This window comes from Lycium barbarum, chromosome 8, assembly GCF_019175385.1.
Source record: "Lycium barbarum isolate Lr01 chromosome 8, ASM1917538v2, whole genome shotgun sequence".
In the NCBI taxonomy this organism is placed as follows: Eukaryota; Viridiplantae; Streptophyta; class Magnoliopsida; order Solanales; family Solanaceae; genus Lycium; species Lycium barbarum.
The window spans coordinates 89,697,610-89,712,183 of NC_083344.1; positions in this window are offsets into that span (position 1 = coordinate 89,697,610).

Here is a 14,574-nt window from a genome sequence, read left to right on the forward strand (position 1 = left end):
TTGATATCCTCATTCTCTTCAGCACATCATCTATTGGCAATTTCTGAAACCAGATTCTCCATAAGAAAAATGACACCTTATAGGATACTCCTTTTATCCAGAGTTCCTCCTAATGAGGAGAAATTGTTGCTGTTTGTCTGAGAAGATTACATGCACTTTTAACAAGAAATTTCCTAGAACTTTTTTCCATCCACCAAGATTTGTCTTTACCATCTGATCTCACAATAATGACCTAACTCCTGTCTGATGTGCTCAACAATGTCATTTGGTAATAAAACCTGTAGCTTAGTGTAATTCCATTGACCTTCAATCATCAGTTCATCAACAGATTCATCTAACTGATATTGAGATGGTAAGTAGTCACTCAAAGCCCCTAATTTAGTCCAATTATCAAACCAGATAGAAGAAGAACAATTCTGTGGTTCCCACCAAATTTTATGCTTCATGTCATCCCTTGCTTGTAACATCATTTTCTAAGTTCCAACTTTCCATTGAACCACTGTAGGTCTAAATCTCATGCACTACTTATTCCACATGAAACTTGCCCACAATGTGTTACTTTTTCTAAACCTCCACCAAAGTTTAGCAAATAAAGCTTTGCAGATGTCAAACAAAGATCTGAAGCCAACTCTACCTTCTTTCTTTGGAAAGCACATCTTCTCCCATTCTGACCAACATTTACTTCTGCCATCCTTCTTTGTTTGCCAAAACAACCTGTTAAATAACTTGTGTAGCTCTTTGATGACACATTTAGGTGGAACCATTGTAGATAACAAGTATATAGGAATACTTTGCAATACACTAGTGATCAAAACTGCTTTTCCACCAAATGAAAGTAATTTTCCTTTCCAAGCTTGTAATTTATCTCTGACTTTCTTCAACATATCCTTATAAAACAACTTTTGTCTCCTTACATGAAAGATAGGACATCCCAAATAGGTAAAAGGAAATTCACCCCTATTAAAACCAGTTATCTGATGCACATCTTGACTCAACTCAGTAGCCACTTTTGCATGCATATAAAATGCACTCTTGTCTATATTAATTTTCTGCCCTGACCCCTTCTTATAATCATGTAAAAACCCCATATTCATTTGTAAAGATTCTTTTTTAGCATCAGCAAAAATTATGGTATCATCAGCATAGAAATATGATTCAACTTTGCACTCCACTTTAGCATCCTATACCCTCTAAACATGCTATTATCAAACAATATATTCAGAGAAATAGACAGGACCTCGGCTGTCAATATGAACAAAGCTAGAGATAGGGGATCACCTTGCGTAACTCCTCTTGTGGAATGAAAAAAAACCATGTGACTGACCATTAAAAAGTATGGAATACCAATTATTTGCTATAAACCTCCAAATAATATCTACATACATATCTGCAAATCCCATTCTCCTTATGACCTGAATAAGAAATCTCCAAGAAACTCTATTATATGCATTTTCCATATCTAGTTACTGATCACATTAGCTGGTTTCCCCCTCTTTCTAATATCAGCTACCAACTCTTGAGTAAGTAACACATTCTTAATGATGTTTCTCCCTTTTAAGAATCCAGATTGATTACCAGAGATTAAGGAAGGTAAAACTGATTCTAGCTTATCATGAATCACTCTAGAAATCACCTTGTTGATGAAGTTACTGAGACTGATTGGTTTTAAATCAAAAAAAGTGTTAATGAAAGATTTCTTTGGTAGTAAAACCAAGTTTATATGAGTGATAGATTTAGGAAGAGTCTGACCCTCATAGAAAGCTTTCACTACATTATACACATCTGCTCCTACTATATTCCAACACTTCTGATAAAAGATACCAGAAAATCCATCAGGTCCACAAGCTCTATCACCTGATAATGCAAAACCTACATTTTTTTAATTCTTCCAGGGTTGGCATAGCACATAGAATGGAATTCTGCTCCTGTGTCACTTTAGGAGCAATAAGATCTAACAGTCTACATTCTTGAGATGTCTGTTCTTGTGTAAATTGACTCTAGTAAAAGCCAATTGCTGCTACTGCAATTTGATCATCATCATTTTTCCATTCTCGTTCAGCATTTTGAATTCTTGACAAATGTAATCTTTTTCTTCTCCCCTTCACCAAGCTGTGAAATTATCTAGTGTTTTTGTCACCTTCTGGTTGCCACTGAATGCTAGCTTTTTGTCTCCAAAATTCCTCCTCAAAATGCAAATATTTCTTGAACTCAGCCTGAGCCTTTTGAAGCACCATTCTATTCTCTTCTGAAGGAAATTCCTCAAACAAGTGCTCCTTTATCTTAACAATGTCTTCCCTTATTGTCAACTGTTTAAATAAGTCCAAATGTTTCCCTACTACAGGTGGATAAAGCAGATTTTACCTTCTTTATTTTCAACTTAAAAGTGATAAACGAATCACCCAAGTAGTCTGTATTCCAGAAATCTTCCACTACTTGCATAAATGAATCTTGCTCCAGCCAGAACTTTAAAAATCTGAAATGCTTATGAAATTGTTGAACCTGTTCACTAGCTGATAACAATAATGGTGCATGATCTGATCCAGTTCTAGACAAGTGTTCCGTGTTCAAAGTTCCAAACCAATCTTGGAGTTGTTAATTGACCATAATTCTATCTAGTTTTTTTGCAGATTCAATCTTGACCAGCTCTTCCATTCCACCAAGTGAAAGGACTACCTCTAAATCCCACTTCATTCAATTCACAAATATTCATGCAAAAGGAAAAGTCTTCATATTCATTTGGATATACTGGAAAACCTCCAATCTTCTCCTCATCATTCATAATGACATTAAAATCTCCACCAATCAACCATGGAAAGTTCATATTGCTGGTGTAACGGTTCCCATTTTCGCAGGCGGGTTTAGCGCTCGGAAAAGCTACTTCGAACTCGTTGGTGCTCTTTCAGACTTTGTTTTAAAAGAGTTGCCACCTGATTTTTAGGAAATAGGGAAAACCAGTTTTGAAGGGTTTATTCATAAACCGTAAAAAATCCTTCTTAATCCAAAGTTCTAGGTAAGAGTTCTGGTGATCCCCTAGGGAAGGTGTTAGGCACCCTAGTATTAAAGATCTGTACTATACGGTTGACCTTCGAGTTCCAATATGTGGGTATTTGCATGAACTATTTATTTAGTGTAAAATTTCCGTAAAAATCTATCCTTTTATTTCATATCAGGTTTCTTTGAAAGAATTGAGTGTAGTTCCCTTATATATGAGCTTATTTTGGGGTTGGATTTATCATATACGAATGAATATATTTCCTCTTATATATGAGGATAAATAGTTTTTGTAAAGAAGGGAGTTACTTTGTGACAAAAATGTAAATATATATTATCAGTTCATGCCTTAATCCACACTTGGTTCGGGTTAATCACATATGTACGCCAAGAACTCTTTCCTTATTATTCTATGATTTACGAATAAGTTTCCTTTAAAAAAAACATTTTCACACTTTATTTTAACAATCCAGTTGGGTTCGGCATTGGGCCGTAAAAAAAAAGGGTTTAATTTACAATGAATATAGGCGATAATACATTTATTAAGAGCAAAGGATTATGTAAACTCATGCCTGTTTAAAGGAAAAAAGAGTTGTGATTTTTGGGTAAGAAAAATGTAATGGGCTCTAGCCCAGAAAATGTATTTTGTTTGTTTCATTTCTGAAAAAAGGAACATCCAAGACTGGGCTTTTGATCAAAATCTTGATTTGTGGAAATTTGGTGGGCCGTGGCCCAAAAACTCGGTTTTGTTTGTTGGATTATGTCCAAAACTACGCCAGTCTTTTCCAAGAAAAGTGTCGTATTTTTTTATTTTGAATTAACCGTGGCTTGCACAAAACCTCTCATTTTTTTACAACTGGTTTTATTATGAAAAGTAGTGTATTCCTTTAATTCTGAAACAAGGACTGTAGGGCAAGTAGTTATAATAAAAAATGTTTATATGCTAACAGCTACCCAAATTTCCCTAAATCTAGTTTATTTTGTAGGAAAAACCCATCTGATTTGCCTCTTAGAAATCCTCTTTAAAAGTAAGAAAATAGGACGGGTTTTGAAAATTCACGAAGGAGCCTAACGTCCAACTAAAAGGCTTAAGTACCATTTGCCTAAAATGTCTAGTTCCAACCATTTGGTTTCCAAAAGTAATGTGAGTTTACAAATACAAGTATAAATATAAACATATCATACAATAATAGCGAAATGACTTGGGGTGTACCAAGCCCCTTAACCATTTTCACCCATGGTTGGGCCTTCGTGAATATACATATTAGCTTCCCTTTCTCGGACTCAATAGAGGTCTGAAAGAATTGTCCTATTGGGTCTTTGGCCCAATAGGAAGGCTGTGTCCTCGACCCAAATGGCCATGCGAACAGGGAAAGGGGAGAAAAGAAAAGAATTTGGTCAGACTAGATCCTATAAATTTTCACATGATATATAGAAGATACACACGTATGGTAATAATAATAATAAAATTAGCCAAACTGTCTGAACATGATAATTTTTAATAGTGCATTCTTCGTGATGTGTGGGCTGAGTATTTTGGAATGAAATTAGGGTGGTTGTCACCATCCTTATTCGCAGTGTCGCACAAGATTCAAGGAGTTTCATCGAACCCCAGAAATGGCTGGCACTGGGGGAAGGTTAGACCAACCCTAAATGATCCTCAACATTACCACAATCAAACACAAGTGTACACTTAGAACCAAATATCATTGAGCAGTCTGGCCTTCAAACAAGGACATAGAGAAATAGGCAAAAATAACCCCCAAGTAATAAAGGACAATACTTCACTATACACCATTACTACTACTTAATCGCAACAAGGGGCAGAAATATATTCATTGAACTGTGAATCATTATGACCTAGAAGTGGGAAACTATATTCAGGTCATATTTGTACAGGCCAGATGCAGATTGAGCAGACAGGTACAACATAGAGAGAAGGGAACTGATTTCAGTCAAGTTTAGACACATAAACATGGTACAAAGATGGATTTCCAGGTCCTAGCTTAACACGATGAAAACATCAGGTGAAAAGTGTGCAGGATCTATACATAACATGGAAAGAATGCATAAAATCATTCATGTCTCTTTGGTGGAGTTTCTTGAAAAGAAGAAGGATCTACATGATCTTAATAGTCTTTAATGAATCAGTTTCAGTTTTAATGCCTTACCTATTCAGATTTCCTGTTTCCCTTTAAGTTCTTCCTTTTGTATTCTAGTTCAGTCATGTACATATGCACCTAGGTTCATTACTAGCTTTTATTAAACCAATATCAATGCATGTCTGGCTTTATCCAAGTCTTCCAGGTTCTGGCAATAAAGTTCACATGATTTTGAAAGATTTGTACAATTAGCATGCACCACCATAGGCTTCTGAAAGTGCCATGGTGCCTTTTACGTGAAGGAAAAGTGTGGTGAACCAAAAAGTGCTTGATTCCCCCCTTGATCCCCTCTCAAGGCACCTTTAGAAAAGGCTTTTCCTAGCCATGTGATTTTCAGCTTACCCTTAATCCCTCTCTAATCATAAGGAGCATTGCTACCAGAAACCATTTACAGCCAAATGCTTAATCAAGTTCAAATGTATGGCCACATAAGTAGACATGACCATTTAGGCTAAGACTAGGATCATTTTCACCACTAGAGTCTAACAAAGTTCACACAGAGTCATAGCATAAGTCAAAGTGTCGTCAACAAGTTCCTTAACCTACTTCAACTTCACAGAACTATCTTAAATTAGTCTAGGCATTTAGCAAGTCACGTCATGTTACAAACCTCATTTGATCAAGTCATGGAAAGTGTGTATGAGGCAGTCAAGTAAATTATGATAACTAAAATATCTGGACAGAGTGTTAGAAATTAAATCCAAACACAAATGATTCAAGTAGTGGACAGTAGGCAGATTTCCATTTTTTCTTCAAATTGTTATATACCAATAGAACTCATGTAGAAATCTCATGATTTAACAATATAGACCAGATTGGCAACTTGATCTTGGATATAGCATGATCACATTCATTGGCCAGAGCACAGTGTTAACTCTCTGTTTGAGATATTCAGAACCTCTAAGCAAGATACAAAGGGATTTCAAGCAACAAAATAGGCAAATGGACATGGACCAACCCTCATTCTTAGTAAAGATCCTTTAATACTCAAGCAGGACCAGACCTTTAAGCATTTGACACAACAAGATCTATAGAAAAGAAAGAAAAAAGGAAAAGGAAAGGCAGACTCAGCTGGAAAATAAACAAACCCTTAAAAGACAATGCAAATGCAAAGACAATAGAGCATCTTCATAAACAGGTCACATGGCAAACACCTTAGATTTCTACTCAAGTTCTAAAGGGGCTAGCATCTAGAAAAAAATTGTATCAATTCCCTTGCCAACTAATCTTTAGGTAGAGTTCTTCTCTTGGATGTACACAAGGTTCAAGTTAGCCTAGGTGGCTTCATCCTTCCTCCCCTTTACCTAGTTAAGTTTGAATACTAAAGTAGACTAAACTTGCAAAGTAATGTCACCCTAATAAACTGATGGTTCATTATTAGTCTAACCCCTTTTTTCCTCTAACGGCCTTGATTTAGTACCTTTCTAAACTTATTCCCATTATGGTTCTTTGTTTGATTGCTATTCAAACATTTAACTTAATAATAACTAATTATTAAGGCTAAGTCCACTCAGTATTTCTCAATTTATAACTTGAATTGTCAGCAGCAAGCTAGTTATCTTCTTTTAGCCAAACTTAATCCAAAGGTCATAATCAAATAAGAACTTCAAGCACATTAGTTTCTCAACAAAGCATACCTAAAATATAAGTCTTGTTTTAACTGGACTTTTTTTTAACATGAAGCAATAAGCTAGACTGATCTATGAACAAAACATAAGGCTTCTTTATTTAAAAAAAGAAATACTGCATTCTTAATCTGCTTGTGTCCCTAATCCCCCTTTCTTTTTAAAACCATATTTACCAAAGTTAAACAATTATTGCACACTATAGAGTTTAACAAGCTAATAGGAAATAGGAACAAATCACAGAGAGGGTCAAGCTATGGTACTTGTATAGCAATGCATCATCAATCATGGAAGACATAACACATTTGCACCAAAATTCTTTAGGCACAACTTTATAGTGATTCTTACTTAAGCATAGTAGGATAGGAGCATGGAGTTGTTGACACCTAATTTTCACCCTGTAATATGCGTGTTTAAATTTTTAAGATTCCCGATCCAAGTTGGAATAAGGATACACTTTTGAAATTTTGAAATCCTGAGAAAATTGCGAAGTTTGACGAATTTAAGAAAATTACGAGTTATTTACTTTATAAGTGAAAATTAAAGCGAGATGTGTATCCCGCTCCGTCTAAATTTGGGAAATTCAGCAATTGAAATGCCGTATGAATTACGGTTCATTTTCGACCGCATTTTTCACATCCTTAAAAATTATCCGGAACTATGTCAATATTGGGATTATATTAAAGCTTGTATTTTAAAACGACATATTCCAAATTTGGATTTTATAAAAAACGGGTCTATGAAATAGTTTTAGACGAATATGTAGTTTGACGAAGTTGAGCATTTATTTTAAAAATTGTGTACAGGGGACCAAATAGCTTCTAAACATAAGAGGCCTCTTTAATTTTTTTTTAAAACATTTGGGGGGTGGGGGTGAGGGGGGGGGGGACTATATATTTAAAAGGGGACCAAAGTTAGATAACTTTGGCCCCCTCATTTTATTTGTTACAAACTGAGTCGTCTTTTTCTTTCTCTCTGAGCCAACAATAGCGATTTAGTGTTTGAGGTTTTACGATCTTCATCGTGGCCATTTCATGGCTGCTTTCAAGCAAATTCTTGAGGGGTTTTGCTCCCCTTGTCCTCCTAATACTAATGGCAAGTTTTATTTTAAGTTTTAATCACATTTTCATGTGCAATTCGAAACCCTAATTCGGGAATTTACTCTGATTTTCTTCGTGTCATGGGGGCCATGGAGAGGGCCTTTGAGCCTGCTGTTATCTTAGCACCATGACACACAAATGGAGAAATTTAAAGGGGGAAATCCCAAAAATTCGAATCGGTTAGGGAATTTTGGGGATTTTATCTTTTAATGTACTATGTGAACATTGTATTGTACTAATTCTGGCTGTTTGTGTGAGTCATTATACTATTCCTAGAATATAGGGATTTTTATGTGAGAAATGAGTACTATACATTGGGAATATTATCTGATTTTGGTTTAAAATTGCTGAGAATGGATAATATTAGTACTGATAATACAATTCAGTTAGAATTTTGTTTTGTCCCTACTTGATTTTGAAATTCAATATTGAATTTAGGGTATTTTAGGGGGAATTTCATTTTTGGATGAGAATCTATTCCCTATTTTGTCCCTAGAACCCTAATGATCTGCTATAAATAGAAGGCACCTATGCCATTCTTAAGGATCCAACTTTGGGAGCCAAAAAAAAATATCCTAAGTTGCTAGCAATATATATTCTTAATACTATCTATATACACAAAAAACAATCAGAATATACGTAAATACATATACATACTACTAACAAATATACTACTACTTTGAAAATTTTAGAAGAACATCCTATCTATACTACTCTAATATACCTCTATTATAAAAAGTTCTAAAAAGAAAGGGCTATTCTAAGGGTTTTCAAGTGTTGGTGTTTGGAAGTTGACTCATTACTCTCCTTTGATCTTTAGGTTTCCCCCAAGAAAGGTAACAACCTGTTTCAATCTCATTTACCCTATTTAGTTGCTTAAAATGCTATTTCTGTATTGATGTATGTTGAAACTGCTTAAGAATGTTTTCTTGTGTTGATTATTGCTTATATGGTTAGTTTTATATGTTATGATACTTCCATTATGGTTCTGTATTAGTTTAAGCTAAGTGAAATTGCTTTAAAAATGTTTTCTTGTATTGATTATTGCTTATGTGGTATGTTTTATGTGGTATGATATTGGCATTATGGTTCTGTATTAGCTTAAGCTACGAATGTTCTTAAAAGGTTTTAAAAAAATGAAGAATGATGCATATTTTTACTATAAGTTACTGTTCCATTGGGTTTGTTTGGTCTTCAAAAGTTTAGTTTGGTTCTAAGCCTTAAAATTCGTGTGTCATTTGTGTGTAATGTTGTATGAGTAGTTCTGGAATCCTGAATAGTTTAAAAGAGATAAGTGCATATCTTTGGACTGAATCTATTGCTTTAGCAAGTTTAAAAGCTGATCTAAGTCTGTCTCTTTAAAAGATTAGAGGTCTGTTTGAGTGTTTTTTTGGTGATATTTCTAAAATGAGATGCTTAAGTAGTAAAAGAAAGGGATGTGATTGGCCACTGTTTGTGATATTTGATTATTATGGTCTTGTTTAAGGTTGCAATCTGAAAGTAGGACACTTTATTACAAAGTAAGCTTATTAATGAAGTGATAAGATAGCTTAAAGGGTAAAAATGAAGAAGAACCTGCCTACTTGCTGTTTTAATCATTTATGTAGGTTTTTAAGTTTAAAAGGAATAGAAATAGGAAGAGCAATATGTGATTTGACCATTGGAACATCCCTGTTTGTTGTCTTGTGAAAAACTGCAATGACTGCTTCATTTTGTAACTTCTGTGCATTTTTCTAACGAATTGCCATATGTTTATATCATCACATAGCCATATCATGTATCCAACAAGCTTTTTTGAGAATGAATGTGTGTACTCTGTTAAGTTGAGAATGAATATTTGAGAAATTATAATAATATGAGTTGACTCACTACCTGAGTATTTGAAAAGGTAAAACCAGCTTCTGCTCATTTATTTTTGATCCCTAAAGTTCCTAAAAATGTGAATGACAAGACTCTGAGTAGAAATTAGGTTTGTAATGACATTTAGTTTTTCTTAGGACCCTCCTAGTTGACTCATTAGGACAATTTAGACTTCAAATAACCTTGACTGTGTGATCTTGTGTGGATTAGCTTCTATGTTCTTTCCTTGATTTAAACTACTTGATTTCTACCTATCTTGCCATTTGAAAATGTTTGTCCATGTTTAATTATTGAGAAATCAGTGATGTGGGGCCCGCAGTTTAAAAAACTCTCATGTACTTAAAGGTGTTCAACCCATACTTGACTTGAATAGGTTCCATACCTATTTTACTTAATTACACTATATTAAATCACACAACATTGCCCTTTTGTATGCTCTTACTTGTTGTTTGAATGAAGTAAAAATGAGATTTGTATTTGTTTGTTCTTCTGGTATGCCTAAGATGACATTTTAGCTTACCTTGCTCATCCCTATTTAAAACACTTGCTGAAGCTATTCAAGACCTCTTTAAACTTGTCCATATGCCAAAACCATCTTATGACTTGTAAAAATCCCTTTTGAACTTACTTAAACTCTGTTTTGAAAAACTTGTGACCACAATCTGAACTTAAGAACTAGCCTCATGTCCCTATTTATACCACTAGAGGCCTTCTATCACGACCCTAATTACCGATCGTGCGGGCACCTACCTTATTATCACTAGTAGGCGAACCCTTACCCGTTAACCCATTAATCATTAGCCAATTTCAACTTCTTTAATCATTTATTAACAATCAATAGATAAGTGAATGAATGAATAAATAAAACAAGTCAAAAATTAATAGATAATATGCGGAAGTCTTAGCTATTACACCCTCAAGATCTGAAAATCATCGTACAAGGACTCTAACCAATAATGTCTAAAGAATGAAGTATATCTCAAATATAATAACAATAATGTCTGGAATAAAAATAGACATCTGGAAAGAGAGATCTTTAGGTGGCATGGAATGGATAAAAACTCAACCTCGGATCTAATTGAGCAAACTAGCTTCAAGCTATATATGTAATCTGGATGAAATCTCTGGAACATAATTTGCACTCAAAAAGGGTGCAACAAGGTAGTATTAGTACAAACACTATGTACCGGTAAAGCATCATAGGCCGACTAAGATTAATTCACATATATAAGCATAAAATCAACAAGATAAACTGACTTAATACTCAATTCTAAGTTACAGAATATCCCATAATAGAGTCAAAACCTAAGAGGAAGCTTCTAACCCACAAGTCTGTCAAGTTCGAATGATCTCACCTGATAATCACAAGCCCAAGTTCCTTCCCTAGGTAGAGTCACTAATCCACAATTTAACTCAGTCAGTGATCATATCTATACCACAACAGCCGTTTCTGCAAACACACCAAAATCAGAACAAAACGAGCCATATAATAACGTAGAATAAAATGTATTGATGTGCAATGCAAAATATGATGATGTGCAATGCAAAATATGATGATGTGCAATGCAATGCACTGGCCAGATACACACTGTACACACATGCTACTGATGTCATAGTTCAATAGTCATGACCTGCAGGGGACCCATGGTGTCCATATAGGATCCATTCCTCGGACTCGAGCATAAACCTCCGCTCCAGAAATGACCTCTAACACGAGCCACATCAATGTATGCCTTATTTTCGGAACGAACCTAGGACCACGAGCCATAATCTAGGTCACATATGTGGCTTTCCATATATCTGTACATAAAAGTATTTCTTGCCCTCTTATTATCCATGCTCAAATCATCAAGTACCATGTATCAAATAGTATCACAAGTTCAACAAGAAGATAATTTTAACTTCTTCACAAATTTCACATCCCAATGTATGTCTCAGCGTATTCCAGTTCATTAGTATGTATAGACTATGAACAATTAGCAATATCAATGTCAAACACAAGGCATAATGCCACAAGTCTTCCAAACTATTTCCATCATGCATGAGTGTATGAATGTATAAATGAGTGTAAACATGATAAATCAATGCAAACCCAAACAGTGAAGGTACAAGTCACAAAACCACAAGTCATATCAAGGCTTGGATCAACTCAACCATGAAATGAATCATACAAACCGTGTCAACCAACATAAGAGTCTATGTCCCTCTTTACTTCCTCATATAGCAAGTACGCCTCACACTAAGTCTTGTATCACCAAGAAGCTTCACTTTTCTATATATTATCATCAGCATTAATTCATACATCAAGTTTTCATCTACGTACTGTCATAAGTTTATATCACAATTCAAGCCTAAACTCATTATCCTTCCTTTCTACGATAATATGTGTCACAGTAAGAGAGAACTGATTAAAACATGTCAATTTACGTAATAAGTCAAATCACAATAACAAGGCAACAAGCCACCATCAACAACAATCAACCTAATAGAAATCCATCCCGAATCACCACAGTATGAATACAACTATACCTCATATTTCAGTACATAACGTAATGGCGATGAACCCACAAAATCAGAAGTCATACCAACCTAGCTAATATCCAACCAAAACACCATGTCCGAAGACCTAATCATGCTTTCTCCCATCAATTCTAAACAATACATACGTTTCGCTAATCAAAGTCTAACTAAAGTAAGCCATAACCTACCTGGAATGCAGAACCGGAGCCACGAACTACTCCACACAAGCTTTCTTTTTCCAAAGTGCCTCATAACGATCGAGGTCTAACAATATGATGCTAAGTAAGAAACAAACCATGTATTTAAACAAGAACAACAATTTGGGGAAGAAGACCCACTTACTTCTACCCTCTTCAATGGATGAAACCATCCTTTAATGGTGAATTTATCATAACTTCTATCTCTACACTCATTAACCTTCAATCCATGGGTTTCTAATCAATTTACCCTTTCAAACAGATTTTAGGACAAAATTTCCATTTTTATTAGAACCCTAAGTCTGAACATGCAATTTCAACCATAAGAAATCAAATTCCCTTCCAAGAAAGTGATGATCTATACTCCTAGATGATTAATCAATAACAAAATCAATAACCCACTAATTATTTAAGGGTTTACTAATTCTAGGGTTCTAGGATTTTCACCCACCATGGATGGACCCTAAAATAATCATGGAACTTGAAGAAGAAAGGAAAAGGAACAAATAACGATGGGGACTTACCCTCCAAGATGCTTTCTCCAAAGAATGGAATGCATTTTGCCTCTTTCTCTCTTGAAAACTGACTTTGGGGTCTTGGGAATAATGGTTCGGAGTTAAAATATAAAAATAGGGAATTCTGCCCCCGTCAGCCACTATAGCGGTCACCATGTCCACTGCAGCGGCCCCGTTATAGCGGCCCTTTGGTCGCTGCCAGCGGCCAGCTGCAACAGGCCGCACTAAAACGGGCATAACTCCCTTATATGGAGGCCAAACGCGACGATTCATTTTCCTATAGCTTCGTAATTTCGATAAAGATCTAATGGTTCAGACCTCACCCAAAACAAAGGTCGGATGATCAATATGGAGACATTTCTATCCATAGACCTCCTGCAAAAACATCGAATGCGAGCGCGACAAAACCCAAACTCATCTGAAACTCTTTGGAACCTCAACAAAAGTTGTGGACAAGTTAAAAATCATCATATTAACATGTTGGAACTTCTAGAACATTGACACGGGGTTATTCTAACTCGGCGTTGATCGTGGTCAACTCTAACTCATCAACTTAACTAGTTTCTCCATCAATGATTCAATTTACACTCGAACCTTGCGGAAACCAACCCAATGACTTCATTAAGTCATTGATCATACTAACGGGACTTGGGGAAGGGTAAAAACGGTTAAATGGGTCAAAAACCTATAACGACTAAACGGGTCGTTACATCAGATACCAATTTACCCATCGTTCATCCTCGAACGAAGAAGGGGAGTATGAAGGTTGACGTCAACCCAAGGACATACCCACACGGATGCCTCCACGGCACTAAGTGCACCCTAATCACTATATGTTCATCTTATCAGCCAAAACTCTTTCTAACTTTTGCTCAAAGACCCAATTTCCATATTTCTGTACTCGAACCTACCACAGGAATTGCTACAACATCTAGGCGTCATCTAATATATCGGAGTCTGATCCTACTAATCCCAATTTATACTTCTAACGATTACAACTTCTCTAGACCCTTATGATCACCAACACAAACAACAAATCTTTCTTAGACCAGTAAACTAAGATTTCATATCTCGACACACTTTGTTTAATACTACTATGTCAACCTTTTACCTGTCAACCATTCGAGCCAAGTAACAGTTTATCACGGACTTACCTGAACCTCTCTGTTTCTATCACTTACTTAATACCACAAAAGGACCACGTGAAACCCAACAACCTTATCTATTCCACCAACTCATTTACCCTTTTTCCTCAAGACTAATTCGTTAGGATACTCTTCATAACATCTCTTCCTATCGGAACTGTTTAACATCCCTAATTTCTGACACTATGACAAATTTACTATTTATCAAGAAGTCACAACAATATGTCAACTCTTAGAAAAATCTCAATTACCATCAATTTATTACTTATTCCTCATATCTATCTCAACAAACTAAGACTCAGACACCTGCTTCACTAAGTTCATACTTAACCCCTTTCGGACTTAGACAAATAATTTAACTAAGATCACCATTACTTTAATACGACGGAATTTAACTCAGAGATCTTAAAAATAAACGCTACCTTAGCAAGATGCCGCAATATAAAAATATAGTACAAT